Source organism: Musca autumnalis, unplaced genomic scaffold (assembly GCF_047663935.1).
Source record: "Musca autumnalis isolate F117 unplaced genomic scaffold, ASM4766393v1 scaffold_9, whole genome shotgun sequence".
Lineage (NCBI taxonomy): Eukaryota > Metazoa > Arthropoda > Insecta > Diptera > Muscidae > Musca > Musca autumnalis.
The window spans coordinates 394,220-420,081 of NW_027412450.1; the positions used below are offsets into that span (position 1 = coordinate 394,220).

Here is a 25,862-nt window from a genome sequence, read left to right on the forward strand (position 1 = left end):
CTGCGTGGCTCACTGTAGATCGAAAACGAATAAACCGATCAGCACATATTTTTGTGTGATTTTAGAAACATAATAATCTTGTCCTTAAGCGTAACGAAAAGAAGAAAAGAAATTAACAAATATCCATTTAAAAAATTGTGAATTGTCAATGATAAAATTTCGATTTTAACGAAAAAAATTGACTGTTTTTTCTTTATAAATCCATCAAAAAATGTTTAAATCTCTTGCTTAAATACATGTTTTACCGATCACCATACATTTTTGTGTGATTATAAGGAACATAATAATCTTGTGCTTAAGAGTAACGGAGTTAACAATTATCCATTCAAAAAAATGGTGAACTGTCGATGTCAAAATTTAGATTTTAACGAAAAAATGGACAATTTTTTCCCTATAAATCCGACAAAAATTATTAAAATCTCTCGCTTAAATACTTGTTTTTTTATGTGCATTATAATTCAAAAACACAAAAACATATGAAGATCGGATCATCCGTTTTCCAGCTACAGTGGGTACCGCTTCTAAAAATGTCATTTCGAGGAAAACGCGTTTAAAAGTTCGATGTTACATACAAATCAAAATGAATTGTCCCCTTCTAACGCTCATATCTCAGTAAAATTTTGTCCGATCGACTCGACTTGCAACATATTCTTTTCTATCTCTACTTTTATATACACAAATAAAAAAATCATTTTTTACTTTTAAAGTGGCCGTAACCCCTGAAACAGAAAGAATATGCTATTGGAAAATATTTACTTTGTTTATTAAACAAAACATGTTCTTTAATATTTTTATAACGCTTTATAATTTAATTTTCTCTTTCAATTAAAACATTATTTTATATTAATAGTAATATTAATTATTAATTTTTTAATAATTTTTAATAATGTTTTAAGGCACCTTATTTAGGTGAAATATTTTTTAATTAAAAATATGTATATATTATTTATTAAATATTAATTAATATTTAGTACCAATTTAAAAAAAAAAAAAAATAATTTTTCTAACGAATATTTTGTTCATTTATTAATAAAATATTTTTTTTTTAAATTTGTTAAATTATTTTAAATATTTTTGAATTAAAAAAACATATACCTATGTAAATATATTAATCGTAAATCATAAATAAATATTTAGTAAAAATTTAAAATGTTTTTATTTTTCGAAAGAAATAGGGAACATATGCCGTATAAGTAACAATATTTTCAATTGCATATGCCTCATACGCCCTGTATGTACCACTTCATTTTCACAAAGGCCAAACATTGCAAAAACGCCTTTAAAAACTCTTTGAGAGAACTACTTTTTGAACATGATGCAACCGGCATTTAAACAAGCTTGTTTACAAAACGAATCAACACGTGGTGTCATATATTTCCCCACAAATGGGGATTGACAGAGAGCATGTTGCCAAGCACAGCAACTCAATTGCACACAGAAAAACATATGCAATAATCTCTACGCCACGAATGCCCTTCTAATTTCGTTTCCGTGACAAACAATACCTATTCTCTTTAATTGAATTGAATTCTCTCTTCCATTGCCCATGCCACTACTACCAATACAAGGTACATATGTATGTTAAAATACCTGTTGTTAATATAGCACAACAAGTGTTTTATCAACATGTTGCGTTATTTTGCCAAAATGTTCTCTCTCTTTAATGATTTTTTGTCTCATTTAATAAAAAAAACACAAACGTTTATTCTCTTAATCCCAATCAGAAATAAATGTGAATTGTTATTTGATTTCTTTTGGAAAGGTAATTGAAAGAAGGAACCCATAAATTTTTCCTTTAACAGTTTCCTTTTTATTTTCATAACCCTGATTTGGTTGTTTGCCTTTGTTGTGGTTGGTTGTTGTTGTTGGCAATTTCCGGTTCCTGTTGCGTTTGTTGGGCCAAGTCGTTAGAAAGTTCTATGGCAACAAGTTCATGGGAAGAAAATATGCAATATTTTTATATGTTTTATTGAAGCAATAAAATTTTTATGTCTCTTGAAGGAGGGACAATATTTATGGAGTCACCAAAGATTAGGAGAAGTTGTTTAAGTTGATAAAAGTTAAACGCTGAGTGGAACAAAATAAAAAATATGTCTACTCTTTCGTTCGGAAATGGCCCTATAGAAGCAGCCTTTCTTTCAGAAAGGGTCCTATACAAGCAGTGCTTTCTATCGAAGCACCCATTCTTTAAGAAAGGGTCTATAGAAGCACCCGTTCTTTAAGAAAGGGTCAATAGAAGCACGTCTTGTTCAAGAAAAGGTCTATAGAAGCACCCGTTCTTTAAGAAAGGGTCAATAGAAGCACGTCTTGTTCAAGAAAAGGTCTATAGAAGCACCCGTTGTTTAATGGATGTTCTAGAGTCAACCTTTCTTTCAGAAAAGGTCTAAAGAGGCGCCCTTTCATGCAGAAATGGTCTATAGAGACACGCTTTCTTGCAGAAAGGGTCTAAAGATGCACACTTTCTTGCAGAAACTATCTATAGAAGCACCCTTTCTTGCAGAAAGGGTCTAAAGATGCACACTTTCTTGCAGAAAGTATCTATAGAAGCACCCTTTCTTCCAGAAAGGGTCTAAAGATGCACACTTTATTGCAGAAAATATAAAGAAGCACCCTTTCTTCCAGAAAGGGTCTGTAGAAGCACTCTTTCTTCCAGAAACGGTCTATAGAAGCAGCCTTTCTTCCAGAAAGGGTCTATAGAAGCAGCCTTTCTTCCAGAAAGGGTCTATAGAAACACCATTTCTTCTAGAAAGGGTCTATAGAAGCACCCTTTCTTCTAGAAAGGGTCTATAGAAGCACCCTTTCTTCAAGAAAGGGTCTATAGAAGCACCCTTTCTTCCAGAAAGGGTCTGTAGAAGCACTCTTTCTTCCAGAAAGTGTCTATAGAAGCACTCTTTCTTTAAGAAAGGGTCTATATAAGCACCCTTTCTGCCAGAAAGGGTCTATAAAAGCACCCTTTCTTCCAGAAAGTGGCTATAGAAGCACCCTTTCTTCCAGAAAGTCCCTATAGAAGCACTCTTTCTTCCAGAAAGTGCCTATAGAAGCACTCTTTCTTCCAGAAAGGGTCTATAGAAGCACCCTTTCTTCCAGAAAGGGTCTATAAAAGCACCACTTCTTCCAGAAAGGGTCTATAGAAGAACACTTTCTTCCAGAAAGGGTCTAGAGAAGCACCCTTTCTTCCAGAAAGGGTCTATAGAAGCGCCCTTTCTTCCAGAAAGGGTCTATAGAAGCACCCTTTCTTCCAGAAAGGGTCTATAAAAGCACCCTTTATTCCAGAAAGTGTCTATAGAAGCACCCTTTCTTCCAGAAAGGGTCTATAGAAGCGCCATTTCTTCCAGAAAGGGTCTATAGCAGCACCCTTTCTTCTAGAAAGGGTCTATAGAAGCACCTTTTCTTCCAGAAAGGGTCTATAGAAGCACTCTTTCTTCCAGAAAGGGTCTATAGTAGCGTCTTTCTGCAAGAAAGGGTCCGTAGAAGCACTCTTTCTTTCTTCTAGAAAGGGTCTACAGAAGCACCCTTTCTTCTAGAAAGGGTCTACAGAAGCACCCTTTCTTCCAGAAAGGGTCTATAGAAGCACCCTTTCTTCCAGAAAGGGTCTATAGAAGCACCCTTTCTCCCAGAAAGGGTATAGAAGCACCCTTTCTTCCAGAAAGGGTCTATAGAAGCACCCTTTCTTCCAGAAAGGGTCTATAGAAGCACCCTTTCTTCCAGAAAGGGTCTATAGAAGCACCCTTTCTTCAGAAAGGGGCTATAGAAGCAACCTTCCATCCATAAAGGGTCTACAGAAGCACCCTTCCTTCCATAAAGGGTATATAGAAGCACCCTTCTTCCATAAAGGGTATATAGAAGCACCCTTTCTTCCATAAAGGGTATATAGAAGCACCCTTCTTCCATAAAGGGTATATAGAAGCACCCTTTCTTCCATAAAGGGTATATAGAAGCACCGTTTTTCAATAAAGGGTATATAGAAGCACCCTTTCTTCCAGAGAGGGTATATAGAAGAACCCTTTCTTCCAGAAAGGGTATATAGAAGCACCTTTTCTTCCAGAAAGGGTATATAGAAACAACATTTTTTCTAGAAAGGGTCTATAGAAGCACCCTTTCTTCCAGAAAGGGTCTATAGAAGCACCCTTTCTTCCAGAAAGGGTATATAGAAACACCATTTCTTCTAGAAAGGGTCTATAGAAGCACCCTTTCTTCTAGAAAGGGTCTATAGAAGCACCCTTTCTTCTAGAAAGGGTCTATAGAAGCACCCTTTCTTCCAGAAAGGGTCTATAGAAGCACCCTTCCTTCCATAAAGGGTCTATAGAAGCACCCTTTCTTCCATAAAGGGTATATAGAAGCACCCTTTCTTCCATAAAGGGTATATAGAAGCACCCTTTCTTCCATAAACGATAAACGCTGAGTGGAACAAAATAAAAAATATGTCTACTCTTTCGTTCGGAAATGGCCCTATAGAAGCAGCCTTTCTTTCAGAAAGGGTCCTATACAAGCAGTGCTTTCTATCGAAGCACCCATTCTTTAAGAAAGGGTCTATAGAAGCACCCGTTCTTTAAAAAGGGTCAATAGAAGCACGTCTTGTTCAAGAAAAGGTCTATAGAAGCACGCGTTGTTTAATAGATGTTCTAGAGTCAACCTTTCTTGCAGAAAAGGTCTAAAGAGGCGCCCTTTCATGCAGAAATGGTCTATAGAGACACGCTTTCTTGCAGAAAGGGTCTAAAGATGCACACTTTCTTGCAGAAAGTATCTATAGAAGCACCCTTTCTTCCAGAAAGGGTCTAAAGATGCACACTTTATTGCAGAAAATGGTCTATAGAGATACGCTTTCTTGCAGAAAGGGTCTAAAGATGCACACTTTCTTGCAGAAAGTATCTATAGAAGCACCCTTTCTTCCAGAATGGGTCTAAAGATGCACACTTTATTGCAGAAAATGGTCTATAGAGACACGCTTTCTTGCAGAAAGGGTCTAAAGATGCACACTTTCATGCAGAAAGTATCTATAGATGCACCCTTTCTTCCAGAAAGGGTCTAAAGATGCACACTTTATTGCAGAAAATATAAAGAAGCACTCTTTCTTCCAGAAAGGGTCTGAAAAAGCACTCTTTCTTCCAGAAACGGTCTATAGAAGCACCCTTTCTTCCAGAAAGGGTCTGTAGAAGCACTCTTTCTTCCAGAAACGGTCTATAGAAGCAGCTTTTCTTCCAGAAAGGGTCTATAGAAACACCATTTATTCTAGAAAGGGACTATAGAAGCACCCTTTCTTCTAGAAAGGGTCTATAGAAGCACCCTTTCTTCAAGAAAGGGTCTATAGAAGCACCCTTTCTTCCAGAAAGGGTCTGTAGAAGCACTCTTTCTTCCAGAAAGTGTCTATAGAAGCACTCTTTCTTCTAGAAAGGGTCTATATAAGCACCCTTTCTGCCAGAAAGGGTCTATAAAAGCACCCTTTCTTCCAGAAAGTGCCTATAGAAGCACTCTTTCTTCCAGAAAGGGTCTATAGAAGCACCCTTTCTTCCAGAAAGGGTCTATAAAAGCACCACTTCTTCCAGAAAGGGTCTATAGAAGAACACTTTCCTCCAGAAAGGGTCTATAAAAGCACCCTTTCTTCCAGAAAGGGTCTAAAGAAGCACCCTTTCTTCCAGAAAGGGTCTATAGATGCACCCTTTCTTCCAGAAAGGGTCTATAGAAGCACCATTTCTTCCAGAAAGGGTCTACAAAAGCACCCTTTATTCCAGAAAGTGTCTATAGAAGCACCCTTTCTTCCAGAAAGGGTCTATAGAAGCGCCATTTCTTCCAGAAAGGGTCTATAGCAGCACCCTTTCTTCTAGAAAGGGTCTATAGAAGCACCTTTTCTTCCAGAAAGGGTCTATAGAAGCACCTTTTCTTCCAGAAAGGGTCTATAGAAGCACTCTTTCTTCCAGAAAGGGTCTATAGAAGCGTCCTTTCTGCAAGAAAGGGTCTGTAGAAGCGCCATTTCTTCCAGAAAGGATCTATAGCAGCACCCTTTCTTCTAGAAAGGGTCTATAGAAGCACCTTTTCTTCCAGAAAGGGTCTATAGAAGCACCTTTTCTTCCAGAAAGGGTCTATTGAAGCACTCTTTCTTCCAGAAAGGGTCTATAGAAGCGTCCTTTCTGCAAGAAAGGGTCTGTAGAAGCACTCTTTCTTTCTTCTAGAAAGGGTCTACAGAAGCACCCTTTCTTCTAGAAAGGGTCTACAGAAGCACCCTTTCTTCTAGAAAGGGTCTACAGAAGCACCCTTTCTTCCAGAAAGGGTCTATAGAAGCACCCTTTCTTCCAGAAAGGGTCTATAGAAGCACCCTTTCTTCCAGAAAGGGTATATAGAAGCACCCTTTCTTCCATAAAGGGTATATAGAAGCACCGTTTTTCCATAAAGGGTATATAGAAGCACCCTTTCTTCCAGAGAGGGTATATAGAAGAACCATTTCTTCCAGAAAGGGTATATAGAAGCACCTTTTCTTCCAGAAAGGGTATATAGAAACACCATTTCTTCTAGAAAGGGTCTATAGAAGCACCCTTTCTTCTAGAAAGGGTCTATAGAAGCACCCTTTCTTCCAGAAAGGGTCTATAGAAGCACCCTTCCTTCCATAAAGGGTATATAGAAGCACCCTTTCTTCCATAAAGGGTATATAGAAGCACCCTTTCTTCCATAAAGGGTATATAAAAGCACCCTTTCTTCCATAAACGATAAACGCTGAGTGGAACAAAATAAAAAATATGTCTACTCTTTCGTTCGGAAATGGCCCTATAGAAGCAGCCTTTCTTTCAGAAAGGGTCCTATACAAGCAGTGCTTTCTATCGAAGCACCCATTCTTTAAGAAAGGGTCTATAGAAGCATCCGCAAGGGTATCCTCAGGAGAGGATAACGGGAGTAACGACCCCGCGGACCCTAGTTTTGGCAGGTGTGAAGAGCGTACCAAAATGGTGCAAGTGCTCTGAGAAACCCTGTGTCGGGGCGAGTGAATATCGCCCACAATTATGTATTCCACCGTAATGGACCGCCTCGAGAGAGGTTTGGAAAGGAGGTGACGACTCCGTGGTTATCCCCAGTCAAACCCTATACATGGAAGAAAATGGAATCCAGCCGAAAGGCATCAAAATCAAGCCAGCACGATCTTGATTATGGCATTACTGGACTACGATTTGGAATTGATGAACCCTGGGCTGACGGCTGTGGTATTCTGGAACCTGAGTATGTCGGGGTGGAACCTTACAGAAATGGCTTTCAGGCTAATGCCACAGCTGCCTCCGTCCCGTTAAAACCTGGCAAGTCTCAAAGTACGTTCAATGCTCGTCCCATTAAGTTGGCAGTGTAGGTTCTGATGTACATTCCCGATTAACACGGATCTGGCTCTGAACGGGAGATCTCATGAGGGTCTCCCGTCAACCCTCGCATGGACCTAGAAATAGGGACCCATGGGATCTTAACGTGACTGCACATTTTGCGAGCATAGATAGCGGCTTTGAGTTGGGACCACGAAACCTAAAATGAACGAAGAAAACCAAGAAACCAGAACGAACATAGAGGTTGAAGAAACCCCACTGGGAAGATGCTCGGGTCCACGAGTTGAAAATATGGGAGGTGCAGATTCCCCATTAGGAAGAACTTCAGTAATTGTGATGGCGACATCTAACAATGCAGGTGAAGGCATGCCTAAAAATAAATTTTCTGGAAGCGAAAATCTGAAGAGGCTCGGAAGAAAAATAGCCCAGTTGGATGATTTCGTTAAATCGAAAAATAACATCCACAAGGATATTCAGTCCATGATGAGAGAGATACAGGCGATATATTTAAAAGTCTGAACAAAGAAGCTGACATACGTAAAATGGGTCAGGTAGACAATAAGCAGACCCAAACAGAAGCATGGATTAAACCAAAACAACCAAGTACGCCAACAACACCTGCGTTGAAAAGAGGTCCAAAAACTCAGAGCCCTAAAGAGAATAAGACAAAAAAGAAGAAAGAAGTCGCACCGAAAACTAATGAGCAGGAAATAAAAACAGCGGAAGAAGTGACCAATGAGAACGTGGGAAGATCTGACACCATACACAAGGCAGCTGATTGGAATAAAGTCCAACCAAGGTCAAGAAAGAAAAGGAAGTCCAATAAACCAGATGCATTAATAATAAAAACATGTGGAGATTCCTCATATTCAGACATTCTGAAGCAAGTGAAGAGTGAAGCAAAGCTGGCTGTCCTAGGTCAAAATGTGAAAGCAATTAGGAAGACAGAGAAGGGTGAGCTATTGTTGGAGCTAAATAAACCAGCACACCAGAACACAAATGAGTTTAGGGAAGCCATTGAAAATGTGTTAGGCCCAGCTGCTGAAGTGCGTGCCTTAACCCAGGAAGTACCGATAGAAATTAAAGATATAGATGGCGTGTCTACTAAAGAGGATATTCTACAAGCAATTAGCGGCATTTCGGACGAGTTCAAAGAATTTCATCCACATGCAATAAAGTCTTTAAGAAAGGCCTACAGAGGCACACAAACTGCTACAGTTTTCTTAAGCTCCCCGCTTGCTAATATTCTTTTACAGAAAAGAATAGTACGGATTGGATGGGCGGACTGTCGAATACGTGAAAATTATACCAAGAAGGTGTTATAAATGCCTAGACTTTGGACACACGGCAGCTAGATGTAAAAACCCGAACGACAATTCAGGTCGCTGCATTTGCTGTGGAGAAGCTGGTCACAGGGTTGCTACTTGTAAAAACCCTCCGAAGTGCATGCTATGTAAGGATCCATTAGACCGTAGTCACATCACTGGATCGACTGTGTGCCCGAGATACTAGGAAGCTCTACGCCAACTTAGATGATCTCTATGAAGTTATTACAAATTAATTTAAATCATTGTGAAGCTGCTCAAGATTTATTAAAACAGACAGTTCGAGAACAAGAGGTGGATGTAGCAATTATTAGCGAGCCATACAAGAACATCAGCTCACCAAATTGGTTATGTGATACGTCTGGCACATCCTCGATCTGGTCTATACACAGACCAGCACAAAATGTTTTGAATTCTGAACCCGGATTTGTACGCGCTACTGTCGCCGGATTAACAATCTACAGCAGTTACGTACCCCCGAGATATGAAAGTATTATTACCAATCTAGCAAATGATGCTGCATCCAGAAGGCCAATCTTGATAGCAGGCGACTTTAATGCTTGGGCTACAGAATGGGGCTGCCCAAGAACAAACGAAAGGGGTCGAATACTATTGGAATCGTTTGCTCAACTAGACGTGGAGCTTTTAAACACTGGTAGTAATCCAACATTCAGCAGAAATGGCGCTAGTTCCATAATCGACATCGCGTTTGTCAGTACAAACAATTATACCCAATTTAACTGGCAAGTCAGTGACATATTCACCTATAGTGATCATAATGCAATACTCATTACCCAAAATGAGACCACAACATCAAGAAGATCGGTTCGAACGCCTGAAATATATGGTTTGAAAAGAGGCTCGTTTGATAAAGATATATTCACCGTATGTATGGAAGGTACAAATCTACAAGGAACTCCCGAAAATATGGCAGAAGAGCTCATTCTTCGGGCAACACAAGCATGCAATGCATCGATGCAAAAAAGGAAGCGAGGAGTCAACAAAGCCACAGTACATTGGTGGAACGCTGAAATAGCCCACCTACGCAAAGAGTGCCTTCGTGCTAGAAGACGTTTTGTAAGAACTCGTGATAGAAAAGACAATGAAGTTCATAGACAAGATCTAAAGATGAAGAAGAAAGCCCTTAAAAAAGCCATACAAAGAAGCAAAAGAGCATGTTTTCTCTCTATTTGCGATGATTTAGAAAACCAGCCGTTTGGACTAGCGTACAAAATTGTAACTAAGAAATTGAAATGCTTCGGCTCAAGCACTCCTACAGATGCTAGCACACTAAATAACATTGTGAACCACCTCTTTCCTCACCAAGCGGCAACATCATGGGAAACATGGAACCCTGGTGGCCATTTTGTTTACCCCCGGGTTACACCAGCGGAGATAAATCGTGCAGTCTCGAAATTCGATGACTCTAAAGCGCCTGGCCTAGATGGAATTCCCAACTATGTCCTAAAGGAGATTGTGGAATGCTGTGGTGAACAGATGCTCAGAATGCTTAACGCATGTTTGGAATATGGATCTTTTCCATCGATATGGAAGAGGCAAAGGTTAGTGCTACTGCCTAAAAAAGGCAAGCCTCTGGAAAACCCCTCATCATACCGCCCACTATGTATGATCGATACATGCGGAAAACTCCTTGAGAGTATTATCCGCGATAGACTCGAAGAGTGCATCGAGCGCGCAGAAGGTTTGTCAGAAAGTCAATTTGGCTTCAGAAAAAAGAGATCTACGATTGATGCTATAAAAATGGTAACCGACATCGCAAAGGTAGCAGTACATGGTCAAAGCTGGAAAAAAGGGACGAAAGAATATTGTGTGGTTATAACACTAGATGTTAAAAATGCTTTCAACACAGCTAATTGGGAGAATATTTTAAACGCTCTTCGACGGTTAAATGTCCCGGCATACCTTGTTGCTATACTCCAGGACTACTTCCGCAACAGAATCCTGATGTATGAGACTGAAGAAGGTACGAAGGAGTACAAAATAACAGGAGGAGTACCACAAGGTTCTGTTCTTGGACCGCTGCTATGGAATGTAATGTACGATGGTGTTCTAAGGCTACAACTTCCAGAGAAAGCTAATATCATTGGGTTTGCGGACGATATTGCGCTAGTTGTAGTTGCAAAAACAATCGAAGAGGCAAGAACAGTCTCAGAAGTCAGCATACATTTGGTTAAATCATGGCTGTTTTCACAGGGCCTGGCATTAGCCGATCAAAAAACGGAAGCTGTCTTAATCCCAAGTCGTAGAGTTGTAGAAAGAATAAATATTAAAATTGGAGACTGTATAATCACAACAGCGGAAAGCCTTAAATATCTAGGCGTTATGATAGACAATCGCCTGTCTTTTAAGAATCATTTAGATTACGTAAAGGAAAAAGCTGAAAAAACATGTAGAGCGCTGTGTCGTATTATGCCAAACACAAGGGGACCTGGATACCTAAGAAGAAAAATACTAGCAGAAGTTATAAAAAATATTATTCTCTATGCAGCACCAATATGGGCACAATCCATGAAGTACGCAACGTACTATGCAAAGATTGGTTCAGTTTATAGACTAGCAGCACTACGGGTATGCTGCGCATATAGGACTGTGTCTGACGATGCAGCCTATGTTATCGCTGGTATGATACCTATTGATGTCTTAGCAAGAGAAGCTGAATTATTATTCAATTTACGGAATTCGCAGGAAACCGATATAAATCCCGACGTCGCAAGAAGACGTAGCACTATCGAATGGCAAAGCAAGTGGTCAGCTTCAACAAAAGGAAGATGGACGTATTCGCTGATACGAAATGTGGAGACTTGGTCAAATAGGCGACATGGAGATCTCAACTTCTATCTCACCCAATTTCTCTCCGGACATGGCTGTTTCAGGTCCTATTTATACCGTTTTGGACTTGACTGCTCCCCTGATTGTCCCTGCTGCGTGGAACATGTAGAAGACCCACACCACGTTTTCTTTTTGTGCCCGCGATTCAGAGAAGAGAGGACAAATTTAGAGCGGCAAGTTGGTAGTGAAATATGTGTAGAAAACATAATCGAAATTATGATGGTGTCTTTAAGCAATTGGGAGTATGTATGTGAGTACGTAAAGACAATAATATTGGAATTACGGAGGCAAGACGATATTCGAAGAAGAATAAGAAATAGCAGTGTTCTATAGAACATTCCCCCCTGCGACGAAATGCCTGTACGGCGGTACCGCAGGGATGGTGGATCAGAGTAAAGGGGTTATTTTAGCGTGTTAAAGTCTCGCACACCTGGCGAAGCCATAAACCAGGTAGCCAAGTCTTTCGATGAAAAAAAAAAATAGAAGCACCCGTTCTTTAAGAAAGGGTCAATAGAAGCACGTCTTGTTCAAGAAAAGGTCTATAGAAGCACCCGTTGTTTAATGGATATTCTAGAGTCAACCTTTCTTGCTGAAAAGGTCTAAAGAGGCGCCCTTTCATGCAGAAATGGTCTATAGAGACACGCTTTCTTGCAGAAAGGGTCTAAAGATGCACACTTTCTTGCAGAAAGTATCTATAGAAGCACCCTTTCTTCCAGAAAGGGTCTAAAGATGCACACTTTATTGCAGAAAATGGTCTATAGAGACACGCTTTCTTGCAGAAAGGGTCTAAAGATGCACACTTTCTTGCAGAAAGTATCTATAGAAGCACCCTTTCTTCCAGAAAGGGTCTAAAGATGCACACCTTATTGCAGAAAATGGTCTATAGAGACACGCTTTCTTGCAGAAAGGGTCTAAAGATGCACACTTTCTTGCAGAAAGTATCTATAGAAGCACCCTTTCTTCCAGAAAGGGTCTAAAGATGCACACTTTATTGCAGAAAATGGTCTATAGAGACACGCTTTCTTGCAGAAAGGGTCTAAAGATGCACACATTCTTGCAGAAAGTATCTATAGAAGCACCCTTTCTTCCAGAAAGGGTCTAAAGATGCACACTTTATTGCAGAAAATATAAAGAAGCACTCTTTCTTCCAGAAAGGGTCTGAAAAAGCACTCTTTCTTCCAGAAACGGTCTATAGAAGCACCCTTTCTTCCAGAAAGGGTCTGTAGAAGCACTCTTTCTTCCAGAAACGGTCTATAGAAGCAGCCTTTCTTCCAGAAAGGGTCTATAGAAACACCATTTCTTCTAGAAAGGGTCTATAGAAGCACCCTTTCTTCTAGAAAGGGTCTATAGAAGCACCCTTTCTTCAAGAAAGGGTCTATAGAAGCACCCTTTCTTCCAGAAAGGGTCTGTAGAAGCACTCTTTCTTCCAGAAAGTGTCTATAGAAGCACTCTTTCTCTAGAAAGGGTCTATATAAGCACCCTTTCTGCCAGAAAGGGTCTATAAAAGCACCCTTGCTTCCAGAAAGTGCCTATAGAAGCACTCTTTCTTTCAGGAAGGGTCTATAGAAGCACCCTTTCTTCCAGAAAGGGTCTATAAAAGCACCACTTCTTCCAGAAAGGGTCTATAGAAGAACACTTTCTTCCAGAAAGGGTCTATAGAAGCACCCTTTATTCCAGAAAGGGTCTACAGAAGCACCCTTTCTTCCAGAAAGGGTCTATAAAAGCACCCTTTATTCCAGAAAGTGTCTATAGAAGCACCCTTTCTTCCAAAAAGGGTCTATAGAAGCGCCATTTCTTCCAGAAAGGGTCTATAGCAGCACCCTTTCTTCTAGAAAGGGTCTATAGAAGCACCTTTTCTTCCAGAAAGGGTCTATAGAAGCACTCTTTCTTCCAGAAAGGGTCTATAGAAGCACTCTTTCTTCCAGAAAGGGTCTATAGAAGCACTCTTTCTTCCAGAAAGGGTCTATAGAAGCGTCCTTTCTGCAAGAAAGGGTCTGTAGAAGCACTCTTTCTTTCTTCTAGAAAGGGTCTACATAAGCACCCTTTCTTCTAGAAAGGGTCTACAGAAGCACCCTTTCTTCTAGAAAGGGTCTACAGAAGCACCCTTTCTTCCAGAAAGGGTCTATAGAAGCACCCTTTCTTCCAGAAAGGGTCTATAGAAGCACCCTTTCTTCCAGAAAGGGTCTATAGAAGCACCCTTTCTTCCAGAAAGGGTCTATAGAAGCACCCTTCCTTCCATAAAGGGTATATAGAAGCACCCTTTCTTCCATTAAGGGTATATAGAAGCACCCTTTCTTCCATAAAGGGTATATAGAAGCACCCTTCCTTCCATAAAGGGTATATAGAAGCACCCTTTCTTCCATAAAGGGTATGTAGAAGCACCCTTTCTTCCATAAAGGGTATATAGAAGCACCCTTTCTTCCATAAAGGGAATATAGAAGCACCGTTTTTCCATAAAGGGTATATAGAAGCACCCTTTCTTCCAGAGAGGGTATATAGAAGAACCCTTTCTTCCAGAAAGGGTATATAGAAGCACCTTTTCTTCCAGAAAGGGTATATAGAAACACCATTTCTTCTAGAAAAGGTCTATAGAAGCACCCTTTCTTCTAGAAAAAGTCTATAGAAGCACCCTTTCTTCCAGAAAGGGTCTATAGAAGCACCCTTCCTTCCATAAATGGTATATAGAAGCACCCTTTCTTCCATAAAGGGTATATAGAAGCACCCTTTCTTCCATAAAGGGTATATAGAAGCACCCTTTCTTCCATAAAGGGTATATAGAAGCACCCTTTCTTCCATAAAGGGTATGTAGAAGCACCCTTTCTTCCATAAAGGGTATATAGAAGCACCCTTTCTTCCATAAAGGGAATATAGAAGCACCGTTTTTCCATAAAGGGTATATAGAAGCACCCTTTCTTCCAGAGAGGGTATATAGAAGAACCCTTTCTTCCAGAAAGGGTATATAGAAGCACCTTTTCTTCCAGAAAGGGTATATAGAAACACCATTTCTTCTAGAAAAGGTCTATAGAAGCACCCTTTCTTCTAGAAAAAGTCTATAGAAGCACCCTTTCTTCCAGAAAGGGTCTATAGAAACACCCTTCCTTCCATAAAGGGTATATAGAAGCACCCTTTCTTCCATAAAGGGTATATAGAAGCACCCTTTCTTCCATAAAGGGTATATAGAAGCACCCTTTCTTCCATAAAGGGTATATAGAAGCACCCTTTCTTCCATAAAGGGTATATAGAAGCACCCTTTCTTCCATAAAGGGTATATAGAAGCACCCTTTCTTCCATAAACGATAAACGCTGAGTGGAACAAAATAAAAAATATGTCTACTCTTTCGTTCGGAAATGGCCCTATAGAAGCAGCCTTTCTTTCAGAAAGGGTCCTATACAAGCAGTGCTTTCTATCGAAGCACCCATTCTTTAAGAAAGGGTCTATAGAAGCACCCGTTCTTTAAGAAAGGGTCAATAGAAGCACGTCTTGTTCAAGAAAAGGTCTATAGAAGCACCCGTTCTTTAAGAAAGGGTCAATAGAAGCACGTCTTGTTCAAGAAAAGGTCTATAGAAGCACCCGTTGTTTAATGGATGTTCTAGAGTCAACCTTTCTTGCAGAAATGGTCTAAAGAGGCGCCCTTTCATGCAGAAATGGTCTATAGAGACACGCTTTCTTGCAGAAAGGGTCTAAAGATGCACACTTTCTTGCAGAAAGTATCTATAGAAGCACCCTTTTTTCCAGAAAGGGTCTAAAGATGCACACTTTATTGCAGAAAATATAAAGAAGCACTCTTTCTTCCAGAAACGGTCTATAGAAGCACCCTTTCTTCCAGAAAGGGTCTGTAGAAGCACTCTTTCTTCCAGAAACGGTCTATAGAAGCAGCCTTTCTTCCAGAAAGGGTCTATAGAAACACCATTTCTTCTAGTAAGGGTCTATAGAAGCACCCTTTCTTCTAGAAAGGGTCTATAGAAGCACCCTTTCTTCAAGAAAGGGTCTATAGAAGCACCCTTTCTTCCAGAAAGGGTCTGTAGAAGCACTCTTTCTTCCAGAAAGTGTCTATAGAAGCACTCTTTCTTCTAGAAAGGGTCTATATAAGCACCCTTTCTGCCAGAAAGCGTCTATAAAAGCACCCTTTCTTCCAGAAAGTGTCTATAGAAGCACTCTTTCTTCCAGAAAGGGTCTATAGAAGCACCCTTTCTTCCAGAAAGGGTCTATAAAAGCACCACTTCTTCCAGAAAGGGTCTATAGAAGAACACTTTCTTCCAGAAAGGGTCTATAGAAGCACCCTTTCTTCCAGAAAGGGTCTATAGAAGCACCCTTTCTACCAGAAAGGGTCTATAGAAGCACCCCCCCTTCCAGAAAGGGTCTGTAGAAGCAACCTTTTTTCCATAAAGGGTCTATAGAAGCACTCCTTCTTCAAGAAAGGGTCTATAGAAGCATCCTGTCTTCCAGAAAGGGTCTATAGAAGCATCCTTTCTTCCAGAAAGGGTCTAAAGAAGCACCCTTTCTTCCAGAAAGGGTCTAAAGAAGCACCCTTTCTTATAAAAAGGGTCTATAAAAGCACCCTTTCTTATAAAAAGGGTCTATAAAAGCACCCTTTCTTATCAAAAGGGTCTATAAAAGCACCCTTTCTTGTAGAAAGGGTCTATAGAAGCACCCTTTCTTATAGTAAGGGTCTATAGAAGCACCCTTTCTTATAGAAAGGGTCTATAAAAGCACCCTTTCTTATAAAAAGGGTCTATAAAAGCACCCTTTCTTGTAGAAAGGGTCTATAGAAGTACCCTTTCTAATAGAAAGGGTCTATAGAAGCACCCTTTCTTATAGTAAGGGTCTATAGAAGCACCCTTTCTTATAGAAAGGGTCTATAGAAGCACCCTTTCTTATAGAAAGGGTCTATAGAAGCACCCTTTCTAATAGAAAGGGTCAATAGAAGCACCCTTTCTAATAGAAAGGGTCTATACAAGCACCCTTTCTTATAGAAAGGGTCTATAGAAGCACCCTTTCTTATAGAAAGGGTCTATAGAAGCACCCTTTCTTATAGAAAGGGTCTATAGAAGCACCCTTTCTTATAGAAAGGGTCTATAGAAGCACCCTTTCTTCCAGAAAGGGTCTACAGAAGCACCTTTCTTCCAAAAGGGGTCTACAGAAGGACCCTTTTTTCCAGAAAGGGTCTATAGAAGCACCCTTTCTTCCAGAAAAGGTCTACAGAAGCACCCTTTCTTCCAGAAAAGGTCTACAGAAGCACCCTTTCTTCCAGAAAGGGTATAAAGAAGCACCCTTTCTTCCAGAAAGAGTGTATAGAAGCACCCTTTCTTCTAGAAATTGTCTATAGAAGCACCCTTTCGTCCAGAAAGGGTCTATAGAAGCACCCTTTCTTCGAGAAAGGGTCTATACAAGCACCCTTTCTTCCAGAAAGGGTCTATAGAAGTACCCTTTCTTATAGAAAGGGTCTATAGAAGCACCCTTTCTTATAGAAAGCGTCTATAGAAGCACCCTTTCTCATAGAAAGGGTCTATAGAAGCACCCTTTTTTACAGAAAGGGTCTATAGATAAACCCTTTCCTTCTGAAAGAGTCTATAGAAGCACACTTTTTTCATAAAGGTTCCACAGATGTACCCTTCATTCAAAAGGTTTCTATAAAAGCATTCGCTCTTTCAGAAAATTACCGTAATGCGATGGAGAGGCTCTCTTACCTTTGCAAAATAACGGCATACGATTTGTTTACACGAAAACATACATGGTGGACTAGTATCTATGAATGAGAGCCACCTGTTTGGGGTTATTGAGAGTAGTGGCACCACAACATTCTCCCTTTCTCAAGGGGGAAATGGTGAATTTTTTTGTGCTCTTGGTTATTGTAAAAATGTAAACAAAACATGCAGGCACATCACACAAATACCAACGATTTTGTTCTTGTTGCTGCTGTTTAGTCAACAAACATGTTGCTGTTATTTGCCGGTAAGGAGAATGCCTATTAGAATATTTTGTTTAATAACGAGCGTGATACGATGTGTCTCAGTGCTAGCAACATGATTAAGAAGGCATACTTACTCAACCGTCTGTCGTCAATTGTTGAATGTTTCTCGTGAAACAACAACAAGTTGAGAAATAGAATCAACTGAACGAAGTGAATGAATGTTTTGCCTTCGCACGGTTCGACTTGTTGTGTTGAATTCAGTTTGGACGGCAACGTCCTAACGAGTAGATCGTGGCGGTCGCTTGCGGTACTAAAATAAAGGCGAGATAAAATTCATTGAAAATAAATTGTCTTCTTCATCACTAAATGAAAATAAGGTGCTAATCATAAAAGTAAACACAAAATGTGAGAAAATAAAAAGCAAATACAAAGAAAACAGAAATAAAGAAATACATGTGGGGTTTTATTATGATTTTGATATTCAAAACAAAAAAGCAGACCATCAAAGTGCCCTTGATCAAAGAAACAAATTTGAGTGAAAATACAAAAGATAAAATTAAGAATAGAGAAATAAGAAAAATTAAAAATAAAAAAATACAAAATTAAGCATATCCCAAAAAATGTGTTTCGTGAAAAATTGAAAATTGTTTGAAAATGCAAAAGAGAAAAAAACGTCATTGCAAAATTTCTCAATGAAATTTGAAAAAAATTGTGCAGACAGTGGTTGTAATATTTTGAAATATAAATGTAAACATAAAAACGTTTTGTTTGAAGTGTTTATTAACAAATTTGTGTCCCCATAAAGTCATGCAGGCATGGGACCCCACCCCAGCATCATGCACATAAAAATGAAAATTATAAATAGCTTAGAAAAATGTGTTTAAATTTAAAGAGTTGGAACCACAAAAAAATATATGGGGCATACTGGTCATAACCAGCCACCATCTCCATCATCATTATTAATAATATTTGGGTTTTGTATTGGGTTGACGCAAAATAAGTGTGAATGAATAACAAATTTTGTTGATGCTTCCGTTTTGTTAGGTCGTGGTGGTGAAGGAGACGTGAAATAAAAAATTACAAAATTAGAACAAAATAGAAATGGTTTAAATTTGAAATAAAAAAAAGTTTTTTTGGAAATATTTTGGAATTTAATTTCGTTCACTTTGAATATTGACAATTGTTAGAAAATTCTTGAATTTAAAAAGACTTGCATATTTTGGGAGAAATTTTTGTTATTTTAGAAATTCAAAAAATTATTATTACAAAATTAAAAAAATATATTGAAATATTCCAATCTAAAAATAAAGAAATTTTGAAACAAATTTGTTACTTGTTCTAAAAAAATGATTATATTTCGAAATAGTCTTTCGATTTTTGTAATACTTAGAAGATTTTGTTTTAATTATTTTTTTTTTTAACAAATTCAAAAACATTTTCAAAATTAGGAAAAAATAGTGTTAAAAACTAAAAAAAAGTTTGCCATTTTATTTAAAAAAATTAAAATATATTTTATTTCGAACGTTTTTTGGATTCTTTTAATTTTTAGAAGAATCATAGTTCTATCGAACTTTTTTTATTAATTTTAAATTATGGAAACTTAAAAATTGTTCTAAAATAAAATTACAATTTTTCGAAAAAAAATTTGGAATCTTCAAGTTAAAAAATTATTTAAAGTAAAAAATTTAAAAATTTTATTTTTCAGATTTCTATTTTAAAGCTCTTAAGACTTAAAAAATTTTGTATTTCTGTAATTTAAAAAAGTTTTTTTTTAATTTTTATTGCTTTTCAAAAGTTTAACGGTGTTGTTCAATTTTTTGGATTTTAAATTTTTAGATTGATTATTTTATCGAAATTTTTTAAAAAATTTCTAAAAATAAGAGATATCCAAAATGTCGTTTAAAAAAATCTGAAAATTTAAAAAAAAATCAAAATATGTATATAATTAATTCATAAAAATAATTAATGTATAAAAATTATTATTAAAAAAATTAATAAAAATATTCTGTTAAAACTCCACGTTAGATGAACAATATATTTTTCAAAAATAATTTTCAATAGTCTTTACCGAATATTTAAAAACATCTTGTTTTTATTTAAAATAAATATCTTTAAATATTTATACCCTCAGCCTTTAGGCTAAGGAGGGTATATACACTTTGATACGATGAAAATGTGCCTCATCGAAATAACGGTTTTAGACCCCAAGTATGTTTGGACGAAATGTGTTTCAGACAATTTGGAGTCGATCTAGCCATGTCCGTCCGTCTGTCTGTCTGTCCTGCTGGCTGGAGCGCACTATAACTCTCGAACCGATGAACCGATTCGGTTCAAATTTTGGCTTTCGTAATATTTTGCCCAAACTTAGTTTAAGTTCGAAGATGGGCTATATCGGTCCACTCCTTCCGGTACCTCCCCCACAAAAGTTCGAAAAAGTTCGGAAAATTTGTGCGCACGATAACTCTTTAAGGAGGTAACCGATTTGGTTCATACTTTACTCATCGTCAAATATGTACCAGACTTAGATGAGGTTCCAATATGGACTCAATAGGTCTACTCCTTCGGGTACCTCCCACACAAAATTTCGGATAAGTTCAGAGTAGGACCTACTCTCGAATCGCTTTGGTTTTTGTTTTAGCAACTTGTATTCACTGCCCCCCATACGACGGTACAAGTTTCAGCAGGGGCAAGTCCAAACTTCCTGAGAAAATAGCTTGAAAGTTTCACAAAATTCCTATGACACCGTGTGGGGTGGTTGGAGCGCAAGATAACTCTCCAACGGATCTGCTGATTGGGTCCAAATTTTGGCCTTAGTAATATTTTGTCCAAACATAGTTTTAGTTCGAAGATAAGCCATATCGGTCCACTCCTTCAGGTACCTCCCCCACAAAATTTCAAAAATGTTCGAAAAAATTATTCTTACGGTAACTTTTGAAGGGAGTGGCCGAATTGGTCCATACTTAACACATCTTAATATATCTACGAGATATAGATCAGGTCCAAATATGGACTATATTTGTACACTTCATCCAGTACCTCCCAAACAAAATTTCTGATAAGTTCACTTTAAGACCTGCTATCGAATCACTTTCATTTTTGTTGAAGCAACTTGCATTCGCTGCCTCAATTATGATGGTAAAAGTTTTTTCAGGGGCAAAACCACACTTCTTAAGCAGACAGCCCAAAGTGAGTAAAACCCCCCTATGGCAACGTATGTAGTGGCTGGAGATCGACTTGCATAATGGTCAATGTCGATCCATTCTTTTAAGTAATTCCCCCGCAAAACTTCTGCTCTTTAATCTAATCAACATATTTGTCGGTTCATGCGTTCAAAACTTTTAAAACCCTCTAAATACCTACGTTTTATGGGAAAAATTTGTTTCAATATACACAGGCTGAGGGTATATCTCTGTCGGCCAAGCCGACTGATACTTTTTTTACTTGTTTTTTTTTAAATTTTTTAAAGGAAATTTTTTTTGTTTTTTTTTTTTTAATTTGCTTTATTTACATTAAAAATATTAAAAAAATATTTTTTAAATACTTAAAGAAAATGTTTTGCGCCGCACGGGGAACTTTATAATAATAGTTTTTTTTTTTAAGAAACAATTTTAAAAATTTAAAAAATAAAGATTAAAAAATACTTATATTAACAATATTTAACATATTTTTTACAAAATTAAAAAAATAATAAATAGTTAATTATAATTAAAAAATATATATTTTTAAAAATATTTTTAATTTCTAGGGTAGTTTATTTAATTGTTTTTGTTTAATTGTTTGGAATTTTAATTTTTAAATTTGTAATTTTATCGATTTTCTAATTTTTTGAAGTTTCTAAAAATTAAAAAATTTTGAGTTTTATTTAAAAAAATTTAAAAATTAAAATTCTTACCTTTAATTTAAAAATTCTTAATTTTTTAAAGAAATAAAAAATTCTTAATTTAAAAGATAATCATAAACTCTAAATTAAAAAAATTAAATACTAAAAAAAATATTACTAAAAAGTCCACGATGGGGTAATAATTCTTTTCAATTTTGTTAATGGAATTGCTTAAAGAACAAATGTTTTTGAAAAAAATTGTTTTCTTTTTTTAAATATGTATTTTTTAAAGAACGTGGATATTTGAGGAATTGTTTTGAATTGTAAATACCTTTTTTATACACCTTCAAATTATATTTAAAAAAAATATTGTTCAAAATGTGGTTTTTTAACAAATTTGTTTAGAATTTGTTTAATAATAATTTTTTTATACAAAAACAGTGACGTTAAAAAATGTTTTTATTAGAAAAATTGTAAATATATTTTTTAAAGATTTGAAAAAAAAAAATAATTTAAAAAATATTTCTGTTAAAGTTTTTTTTAAGATAATCCTAAATAATATTTTTAAGCTTTCTTAAATAAGCTAATTTTTAAAACATATTAAAAAAAATATTTTTGAAAACTAAAAAAGTGAAGTTTTTTTTAAATATAAACAAATATCATTTAAACAATATTAAATATTGAAAAATATTAAAAAAATAAAAAAAATGAAAATTCTTTGTTAATATTAAAAAATAATTAAAAAATCGTGGAGTTTTAAAGTATATTTGTTCAACCAGATTTTTTAATATATTCTAAAAAATAATTCTTTTATTAAAAAAGTTAAAAATTTGTTAATATTTTTATTAAAATATTTAAAAACAAAATAATATTTAAAAAAAATTATTATTTGTTAGGAAAATGTTAAAAAATATTTAAAAACATGTTAATAAAATATTAAAAATACATTATTTTTTAATTAAAAAATATTTTTAAAAACAATATAAAAATGGTGGAAAAATATTCTTTAAAATTCCACTATTGGTAAAAAAATATTCTTTAAAAATGCACTATTGGTGGAAAAAATATTCTTTAGAAAAAATTGTGATTGTGGAAAAAATATTCTTTAACAAGTAAAAAAGTATCAGTCGGCTTTGCCGACAGAGATATACCCTCAGCTTGTGTATATTGAAACAATTTTTTTCCCAAAATACGTTTGTATTTAGGGGGTTTTAAAAATTTTGGGCGTTTGAACCGACAAAAATGTTGATTAGGATTAAAGATCAAAAGTTTTGCGGAGGAGATACTAAAAGGAATGGATCGACATTGACCGTTATGGAAGTGGATCTCCAGGCACAACATATGGTGCAATAGGGGGTTTTTACACACTTCGGGCTGTTTGCTCAAGAAGTATGGACTTGCCCCTAAAAAACGTTCACCATCTTAATTAAAGCAGCGAAGGCAAGTTGATTCAACAAAAATCAAAGTGATTCGGTATTAGGTCTTAAAGTGAACTTATCCGAAATTTTGTGTGGGAGGTACCAGATGTAGTGGACAAATATAGTCCATATTTGAACCTGATCTATATCTGGTAGATATATTAGGATGTGTAAAGTGTAGACCAATTCGGCCACTCCCTTCAAGAGTTACCGTACCTGCAGGAGTGGACCGATCTGGCTTATCTTCAAACTTAAACTATGTTTGGACAAAATATTACTAAGGCCATATTTTGGACAGAATCGGCAGATCCGTTCGAGAGTTATCTTGCGCTCCAACCACCTCACACGGTGTCATAGGGGTTTTTTGCAACTTTCAGGCTATTTTCTCAGGAAGTATGGACTTGCCCCTGATGAAACTTGTACCGTCGTATGGAGGGCAGTGAATACAAGTTGCTAAAACAAAAATCAAAGCGATACGAGAAATGGTCCTAAACTGAACTTTTCTGAAATTTTGTGTGGGAGGTACCCGAAGGAGTGGACCTATTGAGACCATATTGGAACCTCACATTACTCTGGTAGAAAGTTTACGCTATACAAAGTATGGACCAAATCGGTCACTCCCTTCAAGAGTTATCGTGCGCACAAACTTTCCGAACATTTTCGAACTTTTGTGGGGGAGGTACCGGAAGGAGTGGACCGATGTAGCTCATCTTCGAACTTAAACTAAGTTTGGGCAAAATATTACGAAAGCCAAAATTTGAACCGAATCGGTTCATCCGTTCCAGAGTTATCGTGCGCTCCAGCCAGCAGGACAGACAGACAGACAGACAGACAGACAGACGGACGGACATGGCTAGATCGACTCCAAATTGCCTGAAACACATTTCGTCCAAACATACTTGGGGTCTAAAACCATTATTTCGATGAGGCACATTTTCATCGTATCAAAGTGTATATACCCTCCTAAGCCTAAAGGCTGAGGGTATAAAAATCCACAATTGATGAAAAATATATATTTTTTAAAAATCCACGATTAATGGAATTTTTATATACTTCTCTAAAAAATTTTTTAGAGAAATTTTTTTTCAAAAATGTGAAAATATTTTATGTGAAAAAATATTCTTTACAAATATTTTTTTAATATTCATTAAAAATATTTGAAAATAGTATTATTAAAGAATATTCATTTAAAAAATATTTTTAAAGTTGTTTTTATATTTTATTATAGTTTTTTTTAATAATATTTTAAAAATATTTTGTATATAATATTTTGTAAAAATGTGTTTCAAATAATATTTCTTAAAAATATTCTATTAAAAGAATCTACTAACCCCCATTATAAGAAGTCTTCTTTTGTTATAGCTTGGATTTACCGAACAGATTTATAGCGTTCCAGTTAACTAAGTTAAAAGTAATGATTTAATTTCAAAGAGGAACTTCAAGTCATTAACGTTCAATGTGAAAATTATGCTTTTAATGTCTCCAAATTAGTTTATTTTGCATTTTCAAATCCATCAGATAGTAAAAGAACACATGTAATAATGGCCCTAAGTCTTTAAAAATCCAAATTTAGTATTTTTTGTAAATTCACATGTAGTAAAAAATGGAATTCTGTAAACTGGTGTATTCAAATTTATCTCTTGGATTTCTAACATCAAAACAAAATATACGTGTGTCGATATTTTGTTTATAATATTTTCTGTGTGTATGTCTGTTGGTGTTTACGAAATAAAATTATGAATAATCAATCAAAAAAATCAAATTTATAAGTATTTATTCAGATGAATTTTCAATATAAATTTGAAATATTTCCACTTATTTGAATATAGATTTTTTTGTTGTTCATGAAATAAAATTGTCATAATATTTTGTTTTAAAGAAGAAATATGTATTATTCAAGTGGATTTCAAGTGAAAAGAAAGAATAATATGATTATAAAATTTATAAGAATATAAACAAAGCTTTTGAGAGGGTATATTGATGTAGCTCACTAAATGCCAGAGATATCGGCAACATTTATTTATTATTGGTAATAGATTTCTAGGGAACATAACCTCCAATTTAGCTGGACAATCGGAGTAAAATGAAACATTTTTGGAAAGACCTTTGAACTTACGCAAAAATATGTAGATGTATCTTGACAACTATCAGAGATATCGACAAAATTACCATAACTTCTTATTTATATAGTCTATCTAAGTAAACTTTAATTTTTTCAAAAGATAAACATCTTCTCTTTCAATTCTTGTTGAAATTTTTGGATGAAACTTAACAATTACCAAAGATATCGGCAAAACATATCTCTTCCTTTTTTTCGTTTGGCATATTATGAATTTTTGCCCCAAAATTCCTATGAAAATTAAGCCATAAAATTTCAAACAAAATATTTACACATTAAAAAACCAGAAACCACATAAAATAATATAGACACACATAAATAAACATATATGTATGTTTGTATATAACAAAAATAAATTAAAACATATTTTAAAATTATCTATAAATTTGTGGAAAATTTTAAAGTTTTTCTATTTAAAAAAAAGAGAAATATGTATTTGAAAAATGTGAGACTTTTTTCTTAACTATTGATCCTAATGTTGTTGGGATTATTAGTAAAAATATTGCTTGTCTATTTGAAATATAAATATAAAAGACGTTTCTTTAATTTCTTTGGCTTTCTTTCATTTGTTATTAATCTTACCCCATGTCAACTCTGCTCCTCCACCACCATCAAACCATTCAAAATGAATGGTATAAACAAATTAAAAAAAAATATATACAGAAATAAAATTATAGAAATAATAACAACAAAACACGCGTGTGACATTTTTTGCCGACGCTGCTGTTAGTGTTTTTCTTTTTCTTAGATGATCTCAAATATGAATAAAAAAATTAATTTTATTTTTAATTTCCATTTCTTTTTTTTTTTGATACAGAAAAGAATAGAAGTGCGTGCATGTGTGTGTGAAAAAATACGGTCAAGTTTGTGAGTGAGAATTTTCATTTTAAATAAGAAGAAAATAAATGTGAGAAAAATAGAAAAATATATAAAAATAAAAATTTGAAAACCTGGAGCAAGGGAGGTGCATTTGGAGTCATCGGATTTTATATTTCGGGTAAGTTTATATTAAATTTCGTATTGGCGTCATAATTTCTAATATAATCGGTTAGAACTCAATGAAATAAATTGAGTTTAAAAGTAGAGTATCTCATCTAAATTCTTCCAAAATTTTGTGGATATG

The 25,862-nt window shown here is 35.9% G+C and overlaps 1 protein-coding gene across 9 annotated transcripts in view; it reads left to right on the plus strand.

Annotated features, from left to right (window-relative positions):
- LOC141388256 (adenylate cyclase type 2-like) overlaps positions 1-25,862 on the plus strand; it is a 517,012-nt gene that overhangs the window by 216,349 nt on the left and 274,801 nt on the right. For 3 of the 9 annotated variants that reach the window (XM_073958278.1, XM_073958287.1, XM_073958288.1), the window contains exons 1-2: positions 17,633-17,787; positions 25,557-25,736. The gene's annotated coding sequence lies outside the window, so the exon portion shown is untranslated. Of the gene's footprint in view, positions 1-17,621; positions 17,788-18,002; positions 18,385-25,556; positions 25,737-25,862 lie in introns of those variants that run through there. The other 6 variants (XM_073958279.1, XM_073958284.1, XM_073958282.1 and 3 more) reach the window with 5 other exon arrangements.